Here is a 27,133-nt window from a genome sequence, read left to right as displayed (position 1 = left end):
CTCTGGCACACCTTCTAGACAAAGCCTGTCTGCTTCCTTTCCTACAAATGGCACCTGTGTTTCAACAGGCCTCATAAAATCCCAGCACCAGTGCTTATTCCCACACTCACTTGTGTCTTAACAGATTCATCCCAAAACACCATACCTCTGACACTGGTGTGCAGCTCACCACTCAGGAAAACAGCAGCTGAACCATGTGATTCAGAAAAACCATCATTCAAAGCAAGAGACACAGAGACTTTGCAGAAGTCATTAATACCATTATGCTTTACTCTGAAGAGAGTAAATGAGAGAAAAACAAAAATAGTAAAAGTAAAACAGTCCTCCACTGCTATCTCTCTGAATTTCCTACTAACTCTTAGCTTAAATTTTGGGCTTTGGCCTGAGTCATTCAAGCTCTCTCTCTTGCACACAGCTTTTCTCAAAATCGCCAGGGATAACCTTTGGTTTTATTACTCCCAGCTCCTGCATCAGGAGACCACCTGGTCATTCCCATCAGCTCGTTAAAATCCATCCACTAATCTGCTGTTTAGTTATCATCCCACTTACCAGAATGAGTTTTCTTGGTCATCTCCCTTTCACTAATGTGCCAATTGTAATCCTGTGATTACATCTTGATTTTTCTACTGAAGCAATACTAAATCCAAGGCTAAAGGTCAGATTTGCTTTCTGCTTGTGCAGTTTCCCCGTGGAGCAACCAGGAAGTTGGTGGTGGGGCGAGCCATCTGGTGTACCCACAGAAAGAATTACTGAAAATGAATTAAATCTAGATGACGTGAAATGGTAAGTTGACTTCCTGTGTGGATGGGTCCTTAGCACACTTAACTCACCCCATCCATCCATATCTGCCCTTGTGATATTCCATGAAGCTGGTGTTGAAGAGAGAGAGAAAGGCCTACATTCATTCCCAGAAGATGCCTAGGGATTTGCAAGAAGCCTGAATTCAGATCAATAGTCTTGGTGAGCACTATCATTCACCTAGAGACTGCCATCTCCCATAGAAGCTGACTCTTCATAATTTGTGAGGGTGTTTTGCATAGACATGAAGCATCTTAGCCCAGGAAGCATGCATTAGAATCTGCTTGTAATAATTATAAGGTTTGGGGCACACAGAGAAGGAACTATATAGGAATTACTGGCTGTAACACGTGACTCCAATTAATCACAGTTGGGTTTAAGAAACCCAGCTGAACTGGGCTTTGTGTATAAACATTCTCCAATCATTTCTCAAGATTTATTTCACTGTTTTTTTGTTTGTTTGTTTGTTTTAATTCTCATTTATTTCCTCCAGTGTTCAGCTTCTGTGAGATCTGAAAAGATCCTATTCTGTACTCATGATAATTTCAGTTTCATAAAGGAAAAAAAATCTCAAAAATTACTAGCAGCAATGAAATCTCTTTTGCTATTAAATGGTTAACCACAGGCAGCATCTGCTGCCTCCGCCACACCCTTTGAACAAAGCCTTATTATGAAAAGCTTCAGACTTGCAAAGAAAGGCAGAGCCTGGAAATTAGTATTTCTGCAGAAGCAGTGGTTTGAAAAGCATTGAATGAAGACTGTTAGCCACACTGACTTTTATTTAAAAACAAAGATTTCACCTTTTTTTCTTTTAAGGTGCTGGTGAGTTTCCAGTGATTTAATATTTTATATTCTAACCCTACAATAAATATTCAGGATGCTAATTTTATTTTTGAAAATATAAAAATTTAAAGATAAATAATAATCCAGTCAGAAGCTAGAAGTGATACAATTATAGACTATGAAATCTACTGGTATTTGGATCTGGGGGTTTTCTGCTATTTTTTAATCCTAAGGTTGATCAAGAATAAAAATCAGAGAAATATTCTTCTTTAAAATAAATCATAATGTATATGTGCAGTACAGAGGCATTAAATGTTTAGCAGCACAAAAAATAGCATTAAATTCATTAATTTTGCAATAAGTGTACTGAGAAAACAGGCAAAATGTACACTGTAGGTGACAAAAGAGTTAAAAAAACAGAAATGAGTAAATATCACATTATACTAAAACGTGATATAATACTCAAAGCAGAAGACGATTAATTAGAAATTTCTGGAATATAGCTAAATACTTAAAAATAGCATAAATGATACTAAATTTTGGAGCAACACACTCAGTCATTGAAATTCTGAGCCATTTCTGGTACTTCCAGAAAGACCAGATCATCTACTAAAAAGCAGGCTACACTTACTTTATCAAATAAGTTCTTGTGTGGTTAAAAATACGATTGTAGTGCATATTTAGTGATTATTTTGCAAAGAAACCCTTCTCAAATATCGGTACAGAAATAGAAAAAGGAAAGATCTGCAGTTCCTATAAATACAATGCAATGCACATAAATTGTGCAGTCAAATTATTTAAAAGAAACTAATGAACTGATAAAAAATATAAATTCAAAGGTTTCTATGTTGCTGTTGAATTGAAATTGATATAAGATCTGTTTCATGTTTTTCTGCTCATGTGAATAAGAGCTCAAATAAGAGCTGTGACATAGTACAGTGGAGAACATTGCACACAATGGTAGCTCTGACTAAAGCAACTACATCTCTCAAACTCAGCTTTTCTGTTGGGGGAAATAACACACTTTACCCATTTTAAAGGACTTGAGATTGATGATTAAAATACTTTTCAGTTTTTCTTATAATTACAAATAAACATTTGTCTTTTTAATGATTAAAAGTACTCCTGCATTTGTGATTTAAACAGCTTCTTGCTGTTCTAAACTATATTTTAATGTTGTAATTGAGGTTACAGTGTTTAGGAATATATATATTTTTCTAAATAGTGATTTTTAAGTTAGCATAGTGAGTTACAATATCTTATGGTCATTCAATATCTTAAATAGTTTGAAGATAAATGAGAGGATTAGTCATTGTTCTCCCAGAACTCTTTACCCTGCTAACAGCATGAAAGCTAATTCTAGTCTGCCTAGATGAGAGAAAGCTTCAGCCACTCCCAGAGTAAGGTATTGATTTACAATACAGCCAGCTGAGAAACAATGCCAGGAGGCATTCCTCAGCATGTCATTCTTGCTGCCTGATCAATGCATTTGAAGGCTGAGCACAATTTTGTGCCAGACTCAGAGTTGAATAATGTTTCTGCAGATGTCATACATACCACCTCGTTGCATGTGTATAAACTAGTGAGAAACCAAAAGTGTTTTTTGCTGTTGTTGTTTGTTTGTTTGTTTTTAAGAATTTCTCCATGTGTTTAAGATCAGGAAGAATAATGGAAATAAATGCATTACATAAAAGATAATATCCAGTTATGAAAATAAAGTCTTTGGTATGTGAACAATGAACACTGTCAGAGAAGAAATGAATGCAATATGTAGGTCATGGCCCTAAAAAACAGAAGGGCATTTAAGGCTGAGGGAAACAGGTACAATTAAGAAGCTTCGAAATGATCATGTTACATTGATTGAGGCTGGGATGAATGGGGGACTTCATATACTACTATATGCATATATTAATAAGTGGAAATTACATCAAACAATCCATTTTTGAGGGAGAAGTCATTAAAAGTTACATAAAACAGACTTCTCTGGGTTCAGCAATTTTGAGTAAGAGCTGGTTTGTTACTCCTTTTTATCCACTTTTCCATATTTATTGCTCTTAAAATTCTCATTTTTCTCTATGATTTAAAATTGTACTATCCCCCCCCCCCCTTTTTTTTTTTTTGGGATAACAGATGAACTCGTAATCCTATTGAAGCTGTTCTCAAAACATTCTATTGACTTCATTCATGCAGGTAAGTTTTATCACCTGATTGATGTATTTAAATGGTATCTTGAAGAAAAATTCTGATTTATGCTATATAAAAATGTTATTTCAATTCAAACTCTGACTTACCTTAAAGTAGATGCACATTAACCTGGAGAAATACTTCCCTTTAGTTTTCTTTTACATAATGAAATTTTACCAGCAGACATTTATATATGATAAGATGCAGTTTCTTTTTCTGAACATATTTGGATATTTCAGTGCTGTAGGACTAATGCATTAAAAATAATGGCAAGATACTTGTATTAATAAAAGCACTATTGCAAATCATGTAAATATACATACCCATCATTTAGTAACTACTTAGTAAAATGATATAGTGTTTATAAAATCATTATCATGGAGGTCCTCTTTCTAGTGCAAATTAGTTCTCAGGCTTTAAGTTGTGGGTTGGTAAAATGCTTTTTACATATGACATTACAAGCCATATGACATACAATGTCAATGGAAATAGATGTTGTGAAAGTGATTGTCAGTGTGGGAAAGCTTGAGGATGGTGGCATGGATTTAGTCTGGGGAAAGTCATAAGAAAATATATGAAAACTGCATCCAAATTTTCTCTCTCCCTTTTCCTCTTCTTATTTTTCTTGATCAAACTCTCCCCCTCACCTCCTGAATTTTTTTTCACCTTTCTGTCAAGTCCATGAGGAGCTTGAAATGAACATTGTCTTTAAGTAAACAGGTTCTAGGGAGTGAGGTGCAGCTGTGCTCCCTTGTTCCCTGTCTACTTTCACCTTCCCAGGCAGCCAGGCTTTCTGGAAGCCAAATGCTAGGTGGGGGTAATTTGGGGCTGGTTAGGAGCAGGGCAGGGTTTTCAGGTTCTGAAGATAGGTTTTCTGCTGGGCTGGGTGGTGAGGGAGTTCTTGGGTGAACTACAGGTTGACAGCAGAAGCTTGGAGAAAGCCAGAAAGTGGGGACAGAGTTGAATGTAGCCAAAATATTCCCAAACCAATAAAGGCCAAGATCAAAACTACCACCATTGTAAAAGACTCCATGCTTTACCAGGATTGCTTAATAATTGTGTGAAAGGAGAGGAGGTAGTAATTCTCAGGCTTTTTCACTTTAACTTTTGTTGTGATAGAGCTGTTCAAACAATAGGCCACAGGACTGTGATATTTGGCACAGCTGTCTACCAAGATGTCTAAAACCAATGCTGAGCCTGTACTGTGTGATAGAACTCGGCACATCACAAATTCCTATATGGAACTGTGGTGTCCAAAATGCTGAATAAACAGTGCACTGGCTGAACTGTGCTCTCTCAGCATGGTCTCTGCTACTGTCCTACTGCTCATCAGCACATTCCAAGAGTAAAAGGATAGAATACATCTCCAAGTTCAGGTATCTTTGTAATAACATAAACCTGATACTGAATTTAGTGAAACTAGAAGAGGGAGTGGGAAAAAAAAGTTGCTGAATCAGTACCTGCATAATCCTTGCATGTTTTAGCAACTATTAAAGGTAATACTGGTGGTTATGAGAGTGTAGAACAGGAGGTATTTTTTCAGTGAGAACACAATGGTCTGATACATAACAGATGGCCAAAGCATAAGATTGTGAATAGGTATCTTACACAGTCTGTCCCAGAAACTGAAGTAACTATGACCTATAAGAAGGGACCTCAGTGAAAATGGGGGCTATATTACAGCATCAAATCTTAATATGCCTATTTTAAAAATATGTTTAATTTTTCAACTTATTTTTCTCAGGCTACATCTGTACTGTATTTTACAGAGTGCAGCCAAAGCTGCATTCTGTCATAAGCTTCTCCTGACACAACATGTATCTGTCTATACTGCCTTTTATAGGAACTCCATCTGGATTTGGGAAGCAGGTTGCTTGCAGATCTTCAAGTTTGCAGCAGCAAGTACCTTTAGGCAGATGTACCCTGTTCAGCGTACACTTTTGCTTTTGTACCCCGAACAGCAGACAGCCAAGATGTAGTCATACTGAAGAATGCAGGCAGAATATATGGCTGTAGCTATTTTGGTCTCCAAGCTCCCTTCAGAAACATCCTATTCAGCAGTGTATATGAAGTCCTGCTGATGCATGTTTTAATTACTTGAGACTTCTTTACACCACCTCTGCAGGTACAAAGTATTTTCAAATTCTAGGTGTAGTGATACGTCCTAGTCTACCAGTGCTTAACACAGTAGCTTGGTACGTGAGGTGAGCAACCAAACCTAAAGGCTGCCAAGGTTAGTGGTGTCTATGCTACTAGCTCTCACAATAAATCCAACTGTTACATGTTTCAGGAGTCCTTGTCTAAGTTTTGGAGCGAGACTATGCCTAAATCTTACTGTATTTTTTTCCATACATATCTTTCTTATACAGAACTCTTAGACAGAATCTTTCTTATACATCCACAAGGTAATAAATGTCTGAGTCTCTCTTTGTTTTAAGAGAGAGTCTCTCTTTGTTTTAAGCTTAAGAGAAAGAAAGTTTCTTTGGCCTTATCAAACGAGATGTGCCCATATCCAGGGTGACTTTAGGCCATGTCATCCTGCTGTATCAATTCTCAGAAAATATAGGACCCCTTCTCAGAGGGTCTTTGCAGCCTGTTTCTTCATTATGACAAATACCTTTTTTAGATGTCAACTCCATTGGTCAATTTTCAATTTACATCAACATTGTGCTTTTGAAGAAGGTTCCCAGTCACATTTAGCAGAAACAAATATCTGCAAAGCTTCCTCATTATTGTCTTCGTAACCTATTATTTTTCAAGATATCTTTGAAAACTCTCCTGTGATTTGGCTGATCACCTACCAAAATAACTTCACTTTAAATGTGTTATTTCTGTCTGTGCCACCTAACATTTTTCATTACACTTAGATAGCATGCTGTGTTGGGCAGTAATTCACTTTCTCTCCATATTCGAGTAGTACATACAGATTTGTTTCTTAGATTCCATAGAAGAACCCTTACTTATAAAAGCTACACAAAAATATCCATATGTATGCAAGACAACAGGTAATGTGGGCACAAACTGAAGTAGAACAATTTCCAGGTAAGAATCTGGAATTTAAGAGGTATTAAAGTTGAAAATTGTGTACTTTGGAGAATCGACATGATGGACTGCATTCAGTAGTAGAGCCTGACAGCCAGAAAGCAGAAAGTTTTTAAGAACAAAGTCTCTGAAACTTCCAGAGGTAAAAATATGCCCTACGTATCTTCAGTGCAGAATTTGAACCGAGATAACTCATCAACATCTCAAGAAAAAAAATATATATATATATTTTTTTTTATAATCCCCTAAAGTTAAAGATAATTACTGCTTTGGGAGAGCCACCTGAATTAGAATTATTATGCAGAGAAAACAGACCTGCAGACTGCTAAAGAGAAGGGTAACTTGCTTATTTTGTGGATTTCAGAAAAGTGCTAATCACAATTTTACTGCCCACAGTCATTATTTAGCCATTTTCACAATCTTTTCTCACACAAAAGAGAACAAATGGCTCATATTTCATATCAGGAATTTATCTGAACAGACAGCTAAAGGCATAAGTCGTTCTTTTCCAAAGTGCTAAGCAATCAAGAATTCACACAGAAGTCAATATGAAATTCTTGTCACACTGTTTTGGACACTGTATTTTTCTGTCTAAGCACCTAAATATAGACTTAGACATGTAAGCTTTGACCTATCTTATGAAATTTTAGCTCTAGCTCATAGTCAATCTTTAGTCACTGGAGGGGAGAAAAAAAAAAGCCAAAACAGACCAGAACCAGCATTTCAGAATCCCGCTAAGCATATGACCCAGAAAAAATGTCACTGATGAGATGCCCATAGAAATCCTATGGGCAAAGAGGCCAAAGAAAAAGGGAGATAAAATCTTTATTAAAAGACATTTACTACTAGAAGACATGTACTGAAGAGAGATCTGTTTATCTGTTTTGGAACAGAGAAGTAGCTTTTAAAAAATAAAAATGAATATTTATTACTCCACTGCATTTTTTTTTTTAATTAATTGATCGACAACAACATTTTTTTTTTCTTTGTCTTTTTTTTTTCTTTTTGGTCAAGAAACTCAGTGCTAGCTATTGACTAGGAATTAGGCAGACGGACATAAGACAGGGGGTACTGTATCACCTAATTTGCTTTTATTTTGGTAGCATGTCTGGTAATTTATTATTTCCTGCTATTGAGAAGTATGCATTTTAGTTTCTCCCAGCAGAGTCATTAAATATTACTTAGTGTTGGTTCAGGGTTAACCTGAACTTAGGCTTCACAGATGTACAGAAACCTCTTAAGGGGAAAGAAGAGGGCATGTCTGAAGTCAATACCCATGAGCAACAGACTCACAGACAGGCTGTGTAGCAGCTAGACAGGATATAACCTAGAGTCAAAATTACCAGACATACTATCTAAGAGATATGAGAATCTTCTACCAGACTGCAGACGTAGGACTCCCATAAACTGTAAGAATTCCTGGATTGGCATTAGATATAATAAGTAGAGGTTTTTAAAGAAGTCCAAAATGTGTAGACCTTTCTAAACTGTTACTCCTTTTCAACTCATTGCAGTGATAATTAAAGTAGATGTTGCTGTTAGCAAACCAAAGGATGCTATGGTTCCTTCTAGTTTGGATGGTCTAGTTTGGATGGTTGCAAAATACCATTTTCAAATAATATTTAAGAAAGAAAAGACTAAAAACATCATTTGAATAAAATATTTTTGATTGAAATTCTACTTAAAAGGTACTTAAAGTAATTAAGTTTTATTTTATTTTGGTAGCATCATTGCTCATAAATATATCAATAAAGCTGTAAACTACTGTCTACTTTATGTCCCATTTATGAAACTTCAAAGCAGGGACAGTCCTCATACCTGGTAACACAAGACTCTGTTTGTAGCATACTTTTTTATATTTTATTTTATAGTTGCCAGTTATTACAGATGGCTAGGCTATGGACATCTTCCCCTGTACACTCCTAAAATTTTGCTTTTGTATAAGACTCAGAGACTGGCTGAGGTGGGAATTCACCTCTGGAGATTGGCCACTCCAACCCACCCTGGGCATATTGCTCAGGGCCATGTGCAATTAAGCTTTGAGTATTTCCATCAGTGGAGACTCTCCACCTGGACAACTTTGTCCAGTGACTGGAACAAACATATCTCCGTTTTCCTAATTTTTTAAAGAAGGATAACTGTCTCACAGTATATGAGGTTTATCTGTAACTGTTCAGAAACTCTTTGATATGAAAAACCCTTTGAATTGCCAGATAGAATTAGTTACAGTGTAATTTTGAAAAATTAGTGGTCCTTTGAAGTATATAAGATCATTAAGTTTGCTACTCTACCAGGAATAGTATGGAAACCCAACACTACTAATGCAAATCATTTGTTTGTTTTCATTATCTTTACCAGATTTAGAAACTTTATTTTTTTCTTTCAAAACATGCTTTTGCAGTATAATTATTTCAGAAAATTTTCTTACACTTCTCTAGCCCAAACATAAATTCTATTTCTGTACAGTTCTACAACTAGTTTTATACTTGTCTATCAAAAAGCAGACAACACAACATCCTGAAGTAACATCTGACAAGCCTTCCCCATCTAGGTGTGTCAGCAAACACAGTTTTACAAAGCTCCCCAGTACCAGGAAATAGTACCAGGAGCTGAAGTGTACTCTTTTCCATCATGTTTTATGTATATTGAGTATAGCTTTATTTTTCTCACACCCTATGCAAGTCTTACTGATCACTTGTTAAACAAAATCAATTTATTTTGCCACTAAACAGAAATGTATTTGTAATGATTTGTGTACACTTTTTCATGTTAGTTTTCAGAATTAATAAAAAGAAATAAAACAGGTGTGGGTTTGATTTAGTCCAGCTAGGCATCTGATTTCACCAGATACTTTCTAAATTGGTCTTGCGTTTCTTGTAAGTATTGATTAACAATCTTCCAGACTTCAATTAAATTTTTAAAATAAGTATTAAGCAATCTATGTGAAGATGTGTCCCTCTATAACTGTCATAGAAAAAAAAAAAAGAAGCTATACAGTTCAAATTAATTTTTTTCTAAGTATAAAGTTCCTAAAGGACACTCAAGACAATATTGTTTTGTTTCCTTTTCAATAGTTAATTCAAAAGTTAAAATATTGTATCTCTACCTGATTACCATGTTATTCCAGTTTGTGAATTTATTTAGCCTACTTTAAAGTCATACTATAAATAAATATTCTGCACAATAAAATCTTATTACCTCTTCCTAAGTAAATTTATAGATATTTTAATATACATATTTATACAAACAATATTTCTTTTTTTTTCCTCTGTAGCTTAGGAGCCAATGCATTAATCAATGGAAGGAAATACTCCTGGATCCTGGGACCCAAGCACCTCTTGTTAAATACAGCTGGCCCTGGCACAGATTTCACTCATTTTAGTTAGTAGTTTCCCAAATAATTTCAGGACATAACTCAAGAGTTAGCTCACATGAGAAGGCATTCCCTGTAGACAGGGTGCATATGGTCACTAGGTTTTTAAGGACAAGACACTTTGAAGAAACAGAGTATCTCATGTCACTTTGTCTTGGCATAGACGGAGCCAAAATATCTAATAAAATTAGACGATTTTCCTTGAAGTGCAGCTATCATTGATAATTCAGAGTAGTAGATCTGTAAGAATTTCTGTTTTGAGACAATATGAAGTCCTGAAAACATGGTAAAGGGTCATCCTTTCTGATCTATCTCCCCTAGTGTGTCTAAAGAGAAAATAAGTTGAGCTGAAAGTATTATTACTTGGAGGTGAAATTTCCAGATAACATCTGGATCACATAGTTAATATTTAAGAATATATTTATTTGTTTATTTTAATTGAGGATAACTTATTTTTTCCGTTTAGTATCAGTGGCTTATGTACTTTAAGATCCTATATTAAATCCTAATTAAGATATCTTTTAGGATGTCTGTTTTTGAAGTATTTTTTTGTATTTTTCTGGAAGGGTGTTGTTCCTTGGGTATCTACTTCTTTGTAGACTCACAGAAAAATAAGGTCAGAAACAATTATCAGAGGCCATCTACTACACCTCCCTGTCCAAACCAGGATCACTAAACCTATTTCCCAATATATGTTTCATCTATCCTCTTCCTACAGACGTTCATGACAGATTTCAGAGCTTTCCCTGACACTCTCTTAGAACCGTTCGCCATCCTCACTATTAGAAAGTTCCTCCCAGTATCTCATCTGTATGAGTCTATTTCTGCAGTCTTTCTTTCTTGTACTACCTGCTATGGATGCAGAGAACAAAAATGATCTCCAGTATTCGGCTTCTAACCATCCACTTGCCTCTTCCGTTCCATTTTCATTTCTAGATCTACTCAAGAAATCCTTCCCAAGCTTCCATAAGAGCCCTGTTGAGGCATTCCTTAAAGAAGCACCTCACATCTTACTCAGAAAGATCTCAGTCATGATTTCCTATTGGCAAGTAAATCTGATGATAATTTGAAACAAAACAGTCAGATACTTTAAAACATAAAAGAAAATGAAAGACCTCTGAAGGAAACACTGTTAAAGACTAAGTAGAAAATGGAGTCCAGGGAGGGATGAGAGGATGGAAGCGTTGCAGGCCAATATATCTGGAACACCATCAAGTCACTGGCTTAAAATGCACTTAAATAACCAAACATTTGAAAGCTTCCTTCAGATCCATTACTTCAGTTATAAAGTAGTGTAGTTGCTGCTTAGCTTTGTCATCTTTGACCAAAACCACTATTAAAAAAGCCTATTAGAGTCCCACAAGCCTCTAGATTTATTCCTATTTTTTTCTTGCTGACCTTGACAGGATTTGTTTGTTGTTGTTGTTGTTTATCATGATGATCTTCAGTGTTATGAATTGTATTATGAAGTAATTTTTAAAAAGAAAATTCTGTAAGGAAATTAGAGAATCTGTTTAAGGAGTAGAAGTAAGATGAAGGAGATTGATCCACATGCTAACAAGGTATTGAAATAAATTATCAAGATAGATAGAATGAGATGGGGAAAAGCACAAACTGATCTGGATGTTTTTGAGACCAAAAATGGAGGGGTCATGTCCTCTTTTTCTCAGAGACTTGTAAAAAAAAATGGGGAAACAAGCAAAAAAGGAGAATAGAGATGCTTTAAAATAGAACACTGGAAAGACAGAAATGCACTGCTGAGACAGAAAGCGATAAAAACTTATGTATAGAAAAAGCAATATAATCAGAATTTCCAAGCACAGAGGAAGGAGACAGAAAGCTTCTGGGGCTGGTAAATGCAAACAATAAGTAAAATGGGATCTGAGTCAGAAATGTGGTATTTCAAGTGATATTTAATATGGCAGGGTGCTACCCAGAATTTTGGTAATAGGCTCAAAATAAAATCAATTATTTTTTTTTCAGAGCTAAATAGCACATTAGAAGACTGAAAGGGGCCCTGGAATGACACACAATGGTGGAAATGGAAGAGAGAGAAAAGGTGACACAAAAATCTGTAAGAAACAGGAGACGTGAAAACACTGAACACCCATGTATTCATTAAGATATTACTGTAATTCTTTAAATAAATATTACTAATTGAATAAAAATGATCAATATATTTTACAGAAATTGGACTAACCTGGCTACAGAACAGACTACATTTTCTCAGTCTAAATTTGAAATTTAACTAGTTACATCACCTATACCAAATTTTCAAATGTTTTCATAAAACTTTTGGAAGTTTTCATTGATAGAAATCCATTGAGAATAAACCTACAACTAGAGAAAATGGAAGTGACATATACAAGAACTATTCACCTCTGGGAAAAACATTTGGAGATTTTGCATGATACTGCCAATCTCCCTACAATAATCAGCTCACTCAGAAACATCATCTGTAGCTTTTAATGGGTAAAAGTTACCCAAAGGTTCTTTTTTCCATTTTAAAATAGTCCAGCTTTATGATTTTTCCCTTTGAGCAACTTGATCTCTTAAGTGTTCTGAAATATTCTGCTAAAAAAAGTCTAATGGTATTCCTTATCTAATATGTCTTACTGATGGCATCATATTTTTTCTCAGTTTACAAGTGTGGATATATATTGTTCAATTTTTAATACATCTGCCAGCAAAGGAATTTGGTTTGTCTTTTGCTGTGTTTCTTCTGGCATCAACAGAAAGTCTACAGGCCAAATACAGCTCTCTCTTACTCTTGTGGAATCCTACTGACTCCGATATATATCAGCTGTCTTCAGTGGAGAAACTGAAGGATATGCTTCTGCAATTGCAAGAGAATCAACAAATCTATTCATAATATTTTGCCCAAAAGACCCAGCATGTTTTCCCGCAGGTGAGTTGGTACTGGATTTGAGAAAATGAATAAAATGAAAGAAAACATATATATCTAGAGGAGTACTGAATACAGTTTTAACTACATACACAAAATTAGACCAAGCCTGTGCCACTTTTCAAAAAATATTTGCAAGGAAGTACCCACTTCTTCCTAGTACTGCCAGACAATTTCTCATAACCAAGAGCAGAGCAATCTTCACAATTTAATCTTAGTTCTTCAATTTAAATTAGCCAAAAGGATCCAAAAAATACCATTTAAGGGAAAAAATCCAGTATTAAGCTTTTTGGCTTTTCTACCTGAATGCATTTTCTTCTCTTAGTAACATACAAAACTCCTAGAATAGGAGCCCAAATGTTGAAAAGAGGGCAGGCTGTGGTGTGATACAGATAGTAGCAGTGATATCACCTTTAAAAGTAAACAATCACCTGTCCTTTAAAGTCCTTGGCATTGGGATAATGCATTGAGGAGAAGAGTAATATTCACTGACATTCTAAAGGTTTTCTAATTCAAGGCCACCTTGATTTTAAAATGCAATAATCAGTCATTTGTTTTAGCTTCCCAACTCTCGACATTTACAACTCCAGAAACTTCAAAGCAAGTTAAGGTTCTAATATAACAATTTAAATATAGATTTTAATGATCCATAGTAAAGTACTCTTACCATTGATATAAAGTAGTGTTGCCAACAGCTTTTAGGATATATGATTCTACTATATATATCTACATCATTTTCCTGAAAGTCTTTATAGTCATGCTTCATATATATATATATATTTTCTAAAACGATACTATGCAAATTACTATTGTTTACCTAAAATTTCCCTAGAATTGTTTAGATTATATGATTCCTTATACAATAAAAACTTGACCCTTCCCCTCCCCCCCCCCCCCATCATGTTTACTTCCTTTTAAATAATGAAAACTATCTGTGACTCTACTTGACTAACTGAGGACAATCAGATTAAGGCTGACTTTCTCTAACTTGTTTACTTGTGTCTAAGTATTTCAGCAAATATTCAAGATCACACAAATTAGGCTCAAGAGAATAAACTAACAGGGTGTCAGCCTTGACAACAATCATCCTGTTATTGCTTCACATTAATTCTCAGAGTCATTTTTAGCACAATTTTAGTCTTTTTTTCCATTGTACTTTATATTAACAGAAGGGTCAAGCTTGAAAACCATAGAAAAAGCAGGTGCGTTTCAAGAATGCACTACTAACATCAGGCAATACAACTCAAGAGTTCAACATCATAACTACAAAATAAGCATTTCTGTGATAAGTAAGATTGGATACATTTTTAACAGTGACAGCAAAACACAAATCCATTTTCAAATGCTGCAGAATGAGCAACCACTACTTTTTCAAAGAGGGGATGCAGCAGCCAGCCCAATCCAAAACAAATGAATTCAGTGGGAGTGTGTTAAGCACATACCTCAGACAAGCAGCAGAGAAGAAATCCATTTTAGAAAAGACGCTGAAAGAGCTTGATGTCCACCTGGCAAATTTCTTGTGCTGTTTGAAAAAGCAAGACGGTTCAGATTATGAACCGAGTTATATCTATAGCATTACAACCAGTCCTGATCTGTATGTAAATAAAAACAAGGTTTTCTATCGAAGTACCTAATCAGAAAGGCTGGAGGAAGAGGTAGATGCAGAAAGAAGGGGGAAAAAGAGAAGAGGGAGCCCCTTCCACCTTCAATAAACCCCAACCATTTGGATAAAGCATTTAGCCTTAAAGAAGAGCTTCTCCTTGGGAAGGAAAGCTGTACACTCCTGCAAAGCTAAGGTCAGCCCTTTGTATGTTTTCCATGTGAAGGAACAACATAACCTCTGTTACTTCTAAACAGTTTAGGGGAAAAATCTTGAATAATAAAAATCAAAAAACAAACATGCAAAAAACCCACAAACAAATAACAAGGCAAGAATCCAAATATAGAAGTCCAGTGAAATCCATCTCGTAACAAAATATTATACTGCTAAACACACCTAACTGCAGCTTTAAAAACATTTTTAAAACCACCAAACTGGATTTTCTCCTTACTTATATGCTTAGCATTAACTACAAAGCAAACATTCAAATATGATATTAAAAAAAAAAAAGCTGGGGGGGGACACCCCATATGGACAGCTAATGTAAGTGAACTGAGGTCTAGGATTTAATGTCCTGCTGGCTTACCTGATAAAACATGAATTTCAAATGTATTATGAGGAAAAAGAAAAATAAAACCCCAAGAGATAGCAATGATGAAATTCTCTCTAATAAACGTGTTCAGATTCCCAGTTTCAAAAGATTACCAAGTATTCACAAATTGCTGCATTGCATTCGCATTGGGAAGAGGAGGAAAAAAAAAAAAAAAAAGCACTCTGCAGTATCCTCTCTGCTTCATCCTCAGCTTCCTGTTCTGAGGCTCACTCTGTGGTACCTAATACAAATCAGCAAATAGCAGGCCAGAAAAAAAAAAAAAAAAGGAAAGAAAGAAAGAAAAAAAAGGGGGATGGGGGAGGATGGAGGGAGACCGAGGGGATACAGACATCACCTTGAAAGACAGCCCCATCTACTGGCAAAAGCCGTGAATCGGCTGTTACCAGCAGCTTTTTAAGTGTCTGGCTAACAAAATCTACAGCTCCGTGTTCCTTCAGCAAGGAGGCAAGGATTGTGCTGAGAAGTAGATTTCCCCATCCAGTGTTAAACAAGTAAAAATTCTTACTATTTTTCATTTCTTTTCCGTTAATTATTTGCCTCTGAAACGTGAGATGGAAATTGGGTACAGGTATTCCATTATGAAAGCACCAGAAACCTTTCCAGACCAGCCTCTGCCACTGCTAAGTGCTACTTATCCTTGTCTTGTTCCACACTTCTCCACAGAGTAGTAGAGGTAGACTCAACATGTTCAGTCATTGTTTCAAGCCAATAAATAAATAAACAAATAAAAAGGAAAAAGGTTCTTTTGGTAGTCATATGATATTTCCATCTATTACAGACTGCATTGCCAGTCTCGCAGCCTGGTACATGACTGTCACGTCAGTGTCAGATCTATACATTACAGTGTTTTCAGATGGCAGCTGGGCAGCCAGATCTGGAATCTAAACAAAAAAGGCTTCTTTTTAAAATTCAGACTGCTAAGCAACAGTAAATGCTAATACAGCAAACTGCAGCTGTGCTGGATCAGCCTCAGTTTTGAGCTAAATCAGACAGCATTATACATTTCTAGCTTTTCTTCCTTGACAGAAAAAAAAAAAAAAAAAAGGAAGTGGAACTGGGATGGCCATCAGCAAGCACTTGAAAACCACAGTTTCACCCATGCTGGAAAAAGATGGGTGCAGTATGGTAGGAAATTGGGCAGTCACTAGGAAGGTGGAAGGTGCACAGAAGGGCCAAAAATAAAAAGACGATTTTTCATTATGCAATGCATTTTTGGAATGTAAAGATAGAACAAAATAAAACAAATTAATACCTTTATACAACAAGGCTGTCATCTGTGATATAACAGATACTTACAGATATTATAACATAACCTGCAGTTCAGTGATCCAGGCAGATATTGTGAATTTGATCCCCTAGATTCAGTTTCAGTATTGGTCTGATTTGTTCATTTTTAATATTTGTATATCATGAAGTTTTGATTGCTTAAATTTTGCCTGAATCTAAATTATGTAATTTTCTCCAACTCCCAGTGGTGGCTTGACACACTTGGCCCTTCACCACAAACACTTGGAGTTTCTTAGTATAATACCTAATTTGCAAGTATTTATCAATAGAAATGTTGTTCTAACAAGAACAATGAAGTCTAATCTCAAAAATTTTTAAATATTTTCTGTGCAAATATTACAGTGATTAAAAGAACACGGCAAGCAACCTCAAGACACTAAATATTTAGTTAAAACACACCATCATACGTCCAATCACTAACACTCAGATACTGAAAAAAAAAGGTATATAGCCTACATCTCCAACGGCAGGTTGAATAAAAATATTGTTGTTTCTGAAAAGGTTAATATCAATAGAAAAAAAAATGTGGTGGTGTGGTGGGCGATATTTCTGCATTTTTTTTTACAGCATGCTTTGAAAAGTTGTCACCTTTCATATGTTCTCTGCACAGAAAAAGACCAAGCTGTAAACAACCATGCAGCTTGTATCCTTTAAATGTGTCTGACCACTGATCTAGAAAGGCTTTACATGCTTTCCAGCACTGCTATCATTGATCACCAGTTTTGAATTTAGCTTTCATGCTGGCACTACTGGTAGGCTACTAAATAGCACAGGCAGGTCCCCACTACCTATATGTAATTCCATCCTATGACCCTAAGGTAGCAAGAGCCATAAACATTTATCTTATTATTATTATCAGCCAACAGGCTCTTGAATTCTTAGTTGGGTATAATTATAAAAGCTGTGTAATATATATATATATATATATTTTTTTTTCATATCCTTGCAAAGTTCTTCAGGGTCACAAAGACAGGTGACAAATTACTTGCAGGTGACAAATTACTTGGTAGTGATAGTAGCACCTCTGACTCAAAAATCATCCTTAAAATTTGAAATACTAGAGAGATGTCAAGAAATCATTGCTGATTCCAACTGATCATTCCCAGAAATCTTTCCACTCATGGAGGATATTTCTGGAAATGGTGAATTGCCAGATGCTTATAAATACAGATTTATCACTAGGTTAAAAGGCAGAATAGTTACATCTCAGCTTGGAATTTTAATAAGAATTCCTCCAGTATTTGCTACAGTTTGGGCATATTTGACATTTTACAGGCATAGCTCCTGCAATATGTTCCATTTTGAAATCAGCTGAACACCAAAATGAAAAAAAATAAACTAGAATTTGGATAGCTTAAACAATAAATACAGTGTAGTAAAAGTCTTTTAGATACACTTAGGTGTCTACAGGTTTAGTCCTGAACATAACACTGAACATATTAAGTTTCTCTCCAGCTTAATAATAATTTCAGTGTATCACGAAAGCATGCAGTTTACAGCAGTCCTAAAAGGACCTTCTTTAAGTATCAGTAGAGGTGCAGAATAAGATCCTTAATATAACCACTGACTTCAAGAAATCTTCAAATATCTTTAGCAAAATACTGAAGGCTTTTTTAGGTAGCATTTCCCTCAGCTCAGATTTCACTGGACACACTGCTATGACCAGGTGCTCAGGTTCAGCTCCACCAGTATTTGGTGTCAGGAAAATTAATGTTTGTGGTTTTCTTTAAAAGATCCTTTCATGGCTCCTTGAACCACAGCAAGTCATCTGATACAGGGTTTGAGAGAGTCCGAAGACTTTATCAACACAACAGCATCTTCCTTCTAACAGCTAAAGCGCTAAATTCCTTGATTGCTTATAATGTTTTAAACTTACATGTTATACCACAATTGCAGAAAATAAACGAATGAAAAGTATAGATTTCTCAATTACAGTAGCTGCTTCAACTCTAAGATAAAGTGAAAATTAATAAACATGATCTCCCTGCCCTCTCCCCCTCGAAATGCAACCTGCCCTTTTTACTGTCTGAACAAATAAGACATTACTGATAGCTAGTAAAATAAAATAAAACAATTTTCTAAACCAAGAAAGTCTATGATATTTGCATTTACTTCATAAACTTTTGATCACTTCTCCCTGCAGGTACTGTTACAATTTCTTCTGTTCTGAGTACAGTAGGAGCAATCACCTTAATGGACATGGGCTGAAGCGGCCACCCAACAGAACCAAAGGAGAGCACGTACACAACCTGCAGAGCATGGACATGGTTGTCAGGCAAATTTCCATTACTTCAGCCTTGAGTTTGCAATCTTGCAGATTTCAGATTCTGCAGACCTGGTAACTTTGCTTTAATGCAGATTTGTGGTTCACATACCCTCCTACAAATTTTGACCAGTTCTACTCTTGGTTCTCCCTCAAATGTGCAAATATTTAAGAGAACTGGTGAAGAACAGCACAGTAAGGTTTTGGCTCAAGTGCCACAAACTGCCCAACCTTAGTGATCACCAGGCAATGGGGCATTCTGGTTTACTTCAGCAGATGAAAGGATTCATCTGAAAGTCCTTCTCTGGTTATCCTTTGCAGCACAGTTTTTTTTTTTCTTCCTCTCTGACAGGGACGTACAAAACCCAACTTAAAAGAATGTAGTTTTGTTTGAGACTATCCTATTTCAGCTTCTATGTTGCAACAATTACAGTTTTATTTTAACATAAATAAATCTTTAAAATTAACTTTTAAAAGCTTAGGTGTGCAACCATGGTAGTAAACCATGAAATCAACAAAGCAAAAGTGTGTTCTATATACATAGCTAATAAAGGGCTAAGAGCAATATTTTCTTTCTGAAATAACAATGTCTGAGGAACATTTTATTTGCCAATGCATTAAGAAATCTCCCTTGATTCTTCACAGTATTCACAGTAACTGTTTCTATTTCTGGGAATGATTTCTGCAAATTGCAGTGGATGTGGAAATTGGGTAATGGAGTAGTCCATCTAATATATATGGAAAGAGCCATCTAAGATCCTCCATAGAGAAGCAGGTGAACAGGATGATCCAGGAGGCTTTTGTTGTTTCTAAACTATGTGAACGCAATGTACTGCAGTCACAGAAAAGCCATACATACAATCAAGAATATTGTCATGGAGAGCCAGGACCTGGAAAAATTACACAGATTATAGCAGTACTGAACAGAAGATTGCTTCCAACTTATTTCAACGAAAACTGGGGAAATCCTCTTAATTAAAGACTAATAACTGCTTGCAAAAGTAAGAGAGCACATCTGCCAGCTGCTGAAAAGGTATCTTCAAAAGAGATAAACATAGTCCATTTCTATAGCAACTGATTTTTGTCACAATTGTAATGTTTTTCTCTACTAAATGCAAATAAAAGTTAGCACTTCTGGACAGTGAAATATCTGAATTTCTGAGAGTTCAAACTTACATGGAAAGCTTGTGAATTGTAGTGTTACAGACTTAAATTTAGATGTTACATCAGATAAATGCAGTTTGCAGTCTTTCTTTTTCAAATTAGCACTAACGGCATATATTTGTCATCACAACATATATATATTTATCAACTACTCAAAGTGGGCAGAAATCATGTGAGATATAAATTTATTTATAGAAACTAATAGTCTAATTTGCTTATGTGGTGGATCATAAAAAAAAAAGTGGTATTCCCATTGTTTATGCTAAACACATTTTTCTAAAATACTTTAATTCACACTTCCATATTGTTTCCATGCTCCTCAGTTTAAGTGGCATTTCCATGACTATGAAGGAAGTACAGTCCCTTGTAGATCAGAAAACACTGGTACTGTGAGGAAAAGTGGAGAGAAAAGTTTGCGAGAAACTCAAGCTGTATATTGTCATGTGCAGGAATATGCAAGATATCAAAAGCAAGCTACTGATGTAGCCATGGATTGGGCAATACCATGAAACCACAGGAAAATACCAGGAGGAGGCAGTGACCACTAATGGTCCATATCCTGTATAATAGTGGGTTCATAACATACCATACAGATCAGATTCAATTTTTCAGCCATAAAGTGATATACCAGAATATAGTATACATAAGTACACACAGGAAACACCATTTTCTTAGTATCCCAGTTCCAGCATCTGAAGCATTGTGTGCTGAGAGACACTTTGCCTGTCCTGCTATGAACTACTGTGCAAAAAATAAAAATAACATTTCCAGAAAAACACCATACATTTAAAGATAATATTTTGTGTTTTTAGTTTGTTTGTTTGTTTTAAATAGATTCTTTAAACAAGTAAGAAAAAGCTCCCACTCTTAAAACAGGACAATGTACTAAAATACAATAGAAAACTATTTTAGAACTCTTCAGGCAGCAAGAAACAAAGAATGTGAAGTACATCATTACAATAATGCATGGTGCCTACCAGTTTTGTTCTAAGCTCCTATACTATACTTTTATTTTGAGTTTGTTTACAAGACATACTTCTGTATTCTGAACTATAAAATGTTGTCTATAAAATATTATATGGTGTAATATATTGCATTGCAATAGAGGTGATTTCAAAATACCAAAAGCATATCATATTTTCTTGAACCTAACTTCTCGCTGAGAGTAGTTTATAAAGGCACTGGCCTGGTCTTTCTACTAAATCACAAAATAGATCTACCTAACAGTTACTAAAAAAAAAAAAAAAAAAAAAAAAAAGTAAAAAGTGATTAAGTAACTGATGAAGAGAAAAATGACTGCTTGGCAGTTCTTTTCCAGAGAAAGAAAGCTTTTAAATATGATTAGCAAATGATTAAAAAATAAAATAAAATATTATTTTTTAATAATTAAATAAAAATTACTTAGAAACAAGCGTTAAAATTGATTTCTATCAGTTATTTCTAGAACAGTGTGAAGAACCACCTTTTTTGGGGGGGGGGGCGGAGGTTAGAGTGAGTGGGACAACATGGCATATTTAAATTAATTCCACTGTTCCCATTGAAATCTTATATTCATATAATCTTATATTAATATTCAACCTTATTTCAATTTAAGAAAGAGACCTTGGTATTTATTCCTAGAATGAACAAATACCTATTAGACATGAAAATTCTGTAAATGCCATATAGTCAATAGAAAATAATTTTATTATTTTTTTTTGTATTATTTTCTGTTTTGACAGCCATTAACATAATAAATGAAATCTTGTTAGCAAACTGTTAATATAAGTGATTGATACACATACTGATTAAACTTCGTCTCAGGTAATTTTATTATTTCCCTATATTTTGGAATTCCTTAATGTGTCTTACATTTATAGTGTTTAATTTTTACAAGGTCCCAACTGCCATGAAGAAGTCTCTGCAGTACTAGGGGAGGAAAAAAGTTGCTGTCCAAGGTACTGTACAAAAACATGAATTTTCTAATTACTCTTTCAAATACATCAAAAATATTTTTGAATGTATTTGATTCTAAGTGTCCTTAGCAAGCAAGCTATCCTTGTTGAAATTCCCTACATAATACTGCAGTATCAGTGCTATGCTGTTACTTTCCAGGGCCTCTTCTGCTGCATTCCAGTATAATCATATGTTCCAGCACCCGACAATGCTCTGTATGTATAATCCGTCTGAAAAAAATCTATCTTTCACTACGGACTAGTATTCAACTACATGTAAATATATATAGATCTTTGAATTCTATATGGTACATGTGAAAAAGCTACCCTCTAACATAAATCCAGCTAACATACTATTCTGGCATTCTGCAGAGCAGTCACTTGATGTAATTTTATCTGCAGTATTTGTCTTATGCATTTCAGAAGCATATAGGTTCATGCATTAATGCAATAAATAGGAAATAGAATCCTGGATTTAACTGCTACATTCAAAAATAACCAAAGAGTGCAAGAAAATTTAATGCATTTTTTTCCATTTTGTTTAATAAAAAGCATATTTTTATTTTAAAGTGTAAAACAATGCAATAGCCAAGAACTGCAGTAAAGCTCTCAGAGCTAATAGCTATATCCAATAATGGTTCCAAACACCACCTTTAAGCAAATGGCTTTCATTCACTGCTTAATCAGTGAAATCAGCAATAATCCCCATATGGCTAGAAAAGATGTTTGTTAAACAAACCCAATTTATGATTTATTTATTTGTAAATTGTCTTAAAGCTGAGATGCTTAGAAGAGCTACTACTCTGATAATTCAATCATGCTGACAGAGCTGGTTTCACCTAGCAAATTCTCTCTGCAATTCACAGCATGGCTGACAGCTATCTGCATAGAAAAATAGCACAGTAACCATTTAAATCATGCAAAAACATTTACCCAAGAAGATGTAGCAAAGATCAGGATCCAGCTTCCAGACCCCATGAAGCATGAAGCTGAGAGAGCAATCCACTAGCTTGCTCGGGCCAGCAGTGTCTCTCCTACACTTGACCTAGACTGCCTTACATAATGAGGAATCAGTGCTGTATCCTGTGTGGAGGAGCAAGCTGAATGTCATCACTGGCAGAAGTAGGGAGAACTGGCAGCAGGCAGGCTGGTAGTTAGCATGGAGATCACGAAGTCTGCTTTCCCCAAGTGCTCTGGAAGAAAACACAAGAAGAGCTCAGAAATGCTGGTGTCATTCCTCCTCTGGAATTAATGACCGGAAGGACTGAGGGTGTTACAAACGTGAGGCAGAGAGCAAGTGCAAAAGCTGCATCTGTACTTACTATCAAGGTAACAGAGCTCCTCTCACACTGTCTACAGGACTGCATAGCTACAGCTAATAGGAGAGCAACAGCAAGGAAAAATAAGAAAGGAGAGAGGAGAGACAGACTGCTGCTGCATACATTTGTCTGTATATTACTCATTGTGGTGAGTAAAAGAAAAGCATTGTTACAAGATAAAGTACTAGGATAAATTTCCAATGGGAAGTGCTGTTCCCTTGCATAAATCTTACTGCATGCAAGTAAGTTAGTTTCTGGGGAAACAGCCATTTGATATCTGTTTCACCTGGTGTTACAGAGGTTAAACTGCTTACTCTATAGAGATTTTGATATGTTCAAGAAAAGGACGGGTAAGATACATTCCTGATTATGAAGATGTTTACAGTTATTTTATATATTTCCCAGGGAGAAGTCCTGGGATATTTTCTAGTTTATTATTGTTTGAAACATATTAGTACTTCCTCTGTGGTGGGCACAAGAGGAGAAAAAAATATCCAGGTTTAGCCAGCAGTTAGAAACCTACACAACCTTGTTGTTTAGAAAAAGCAGCTTTACATTAATGAAAATCATTGCTTATAACTTGTATTTCATATTTTATTTGAATATCTTAATAGTAAGTAAAGAGCCTTAAACACTAATAATGCATATACAAATTATTGTTGAATGAATAGTTTGAGTGGTAAAGTTTGTCCTCATAAAAGAGGGAAAGGTTTCACTAGGACAGTACATCTTATGTTTTCTAGTTATATTTGAAACAGTTTTATTACGCATTTTCAAAAGTAATTGCAACTGGATGCAAATTTTTAAAATCACAGATCAGTATGGTGTTGACAACGAATATATTACCTGCAGAATAAAAGAAAGTATGACTTAATAATACTTAATGCCATTTTATGAAAGTACTTTCCATGAAACAGTATTTATGAAAGCAAATTTGATGTGCCTTCTTTTTTAAAGTAGATGTGATTGGGGTGAATGGATTAAATAATGGACATAATTTTCCATACAGCTCTGAAACTTGCTATGGGCTTCATTAAATGCTAGAGAAAGGAACTCAGCAACAACATTGTGGCAACATCAAAAGACAGATTGCTGAACTCAGCAAAAGTTGTAATATCACAAAGCACCCATACAAAATTATTCCTGCCTGAAAATAGTAAGATGGGGAACACTGGCTGGAATTTACAGAAGTTAGTTTAGGTACAGGGACTATTACACACAGTTATGCCATTAGCAGAGTAAACACATGATTTCATCTGAAATGGGAAAAGCAAGGTGAAGGTGAAAGGGACAAAAAAATCAATTAAAAAAGATCTATTTTAATTATAATTTCTCTTTTCTAAATAAGCATACTATGGCTTTTCCACCAAATGTGATCAAGTTAAATTTTTTTTTTCTTGAAATATATCTTTCATTAGTCCATTGTGGAATATGATTTTCTCTGCTTTCTTGAGAATGTCAAAAAAAAAAGAAAAAAGGAAGATCAGTAAAGATAGATCACTAATAACTCAATATACTAACTGTGCAGCTAAATTATTATTTGGAAACAAACAAAAAGAAAAGCAAGGGACATATCATTTGACAGTGATTTTTTAAACAATCGTTGTATTTGAAATCAGTAACTTTTTATCTAACCACATCAGCAAATAACATCAAAAATACTTTGGTGCATTTATTCTTTCATGCATTAGTATTGACTTCTGAGGGTTACCTATTAAAACTTTTTATAAATTCAAAAGCCTTTACTTTTAGTGTTGCATTTGTTAAAAAAGAGTGCTAGAAAAACAAGAAAACTGTTTACACATTGGGCCCAGGTTAATCAAGAGATCAAAATATCAAGACCTGTATTAGGCTATGGGAACATACAATGAGGGCTTCCTTGAAGTGCAAAAGCTTGGTGATTCTGTTGATCATGGCACTCAGAACTACAAAGCAGCCAAACTACTCTACAAAAGACAGCTCAGATGCCTCCACAGCCATGGCATAGTTAAGATACTAACCCAGTAATCTGCCTACAGAAAATCAAAAGTTGACTGCATCAGGTAGAAAAATAAATAAATTTTATGGAATAAATTATAGGTAAACAAACCCAACGCACAGGAATTGAACAGAAAATGCTATCGTGCTATCTGAATGAACAGACTAGCAAACTTGACTGTCAGCATTACAAAAACAATACGCAGTTTGTTTGATGTTCCAGTTTAGGCAAATATCTGTTAGACAAGTTTGATACAGCTGATTCCATCTCTGGCAAAATGATGTACTAGATAAAGCTTTTCCAGACTTATTTTCTATGATCTTGCCTACAACCTATATATCTAATTGCAGAACAATTACTTAGCTTCATCATACTTCTTCATAACAAGGATAAGTAAAATACATAGTAATCACTTGTAAACATTAAATTATTATCATTCAGAATATACCTTCGACCCATAGTTTCTGTCTGGAGTGTAAAAATCATTTACCTCACTCAGGATTTAGCTAAGTTGTTCTGCTATCGGGCTACAAAACTTCCTGATTTATGATAGTTCTTACAAGCATTTTTGCTCTGGATTAACTTGGCCTGATCTTCTGCTGGCGAGTCAAGAATATCTTAATACAAATTGATACAATAACTGCTTTCATATAGGGCTGTTGATGAAAAACTGTTTCTGAGCCAGCTGCACTGATGATGTGAGTGGTAGAGTGTAATGCTTGACAGCAGCAAGAAAGTAAGTCTTTTATATCAGTCTCCAAACTGCATTATTCTAGTGTCCCAGTAGCAGAAAGATTTCTGTCAAAGTAAATAAGAACAGTTTAAAAGGAAAAAAAATATTTTTTAAATTGTATTCTGCAAAAGGATACAAATGATTGTAGGACACAATGGTTAGACTGGAAAAGAATGGATTAGATTGCCTATCACGCAAGAGCAGAGATAAAAATATAAATGTTTGAGAGTTTAACATGTGAGTAGTAAGTACAAAACAATCTCGACTGTTCAGCTATAACACGTCTTAAAAAGATACTGCTAGTATCACAGAATACTGTAAACTTACGAAACAAATTCAGGAATTTTCATTTCATGTAAAATTTGTCAGAAGTTAACAATGCTCATCTCTAACATTATCCTTACTGGCTGAGTTTACTTCAACAGGGTTCTATTCCATGCTGAAATGAGGGAAGCAGTATCTCACAGACATTATTCCTGCCAACAACCTTGAGTAAATGATTTTTTTTTAGACACCTTGCTTTTAAGATGCTTGGTGCATAAATAAATCATTACTTGAGGTTTGCTCATACTAAGATAGATTCCCTTTGGGATTTGGTAAAACATTAAAATGCTCCAGTATCACTGACTGGAGAGACTTCTACAATATCTTGAGGTGCAGTTTTTTGGTTCTCCACCACCACCTCTATCCTTCACTGACCTTGCTTTCTTTTCTCAAAATAATTTCTCCCTTGTGTTTCTGAACAACTTTCACAAGTGATTCAAGCTGAAATGTGTAAACAGTGGATCACAGTTTTCAAAAAATAAAACCCAATACCATAATGAAACTGTGTATTTAGACCTGATCTCATGTACTCTTATCAATAGACTGTTTTTTCCGTATAAAATGAATCCATTATCCCAGTCTCTCTGATAACATTGGACATTTTAATGTATGTGCTACTTCAGTTAGAAAAAAACAATAAATGCACTTCTCCTTTTTTTGAACTACGTAGCAAAAGCTTTTAATTTGTTTCTTTGAATAGTACCTAACAGGTCAAGACCATTAAACAGCATGCTAAATCTACTTTGCATATACTTTTTTATGATTTGATCCAGTCATATCACAATAACAATAATTGGCAGGCTAGTCAAAAAGGAAGTTTCTTCTCCTTTACC

The 27,133-nt window shown here is 35.1% G+C and overlaps 1 protein-coding gene and 2 long non-coding RNA genes across 4 annotated transcripts in view; 2 read left to right on the top strand and 1 right to left on the bottom strand.

Annotated features, from left to right (window-relative positions):
* Positions 1–23,006, bottom strand: part of LOC121072245 (sodium channel protein type 1 subunit alpha-like) — a 97,722-nt gene extending 74,716 nt beyond the window's left edge. The window contains 2 exon segments of the mRNA XM_040561688.1: positions 14,528–14,607; positions 22,880–23,006. The gene's annotated coding sequence lies outside the window, so the exon portion shown is untranslated.
* LOC121072254 lies at positions 1,491–13,171 on the top strand. 2 transcript variants are annotated; one of them, XR_005821092.1, is made up of 4 exons: positions 1,491–1,620; positions 3,712–3,771; positions 12,164–12,254; positions 12,916–13,171. It is a non-coding gene; the product is annotated as an uncharacterized LOC121072254 (long non-coding RNA). The 2 variants fall into 2 exon arrangements; XR_005821091.1 differs by lacking the exon at positions 12,916–13,171 and having other exon boundaries at positions 12,164–12,492.
* LOC121072255 overlaps positions 21,998–27,133 on the top strand; it is a 97,942-nt gene continuing 92,806 nt past the window's right edge. Inside the window, exons 1-2 of the long non-coding RNA XR_005821093.1 lie at positions 21,998–22,162; positions 22,813–23,413. This is a non-coding gene — a long non-coding RNA (uncharacterized LOC121072255). The remainder of the gene's footprint in view (positions 22,163–22,812; positions 23,414–27,133) is intronic.

Source organism: Cygnus olor, chromosome 6 (genome assembly GCF_009769625.2).
Source record: "Cygnus olor isolate bCygOlo1 chromosome 6, bCygOlo1.pri.v2, whole genome shotgun sequence".
In the NCBI taxonomy this organism is placed as follows: Eukaryota; Metazoa; Chordata; class Aves; order Anseriformes; family Anatidae; genus Cygnus; species Cygnus olor.
Note: the sequence above shows the minus strand (reverse complement) of the source record. Positions and strands in the feature narration are given on the sequence as shown.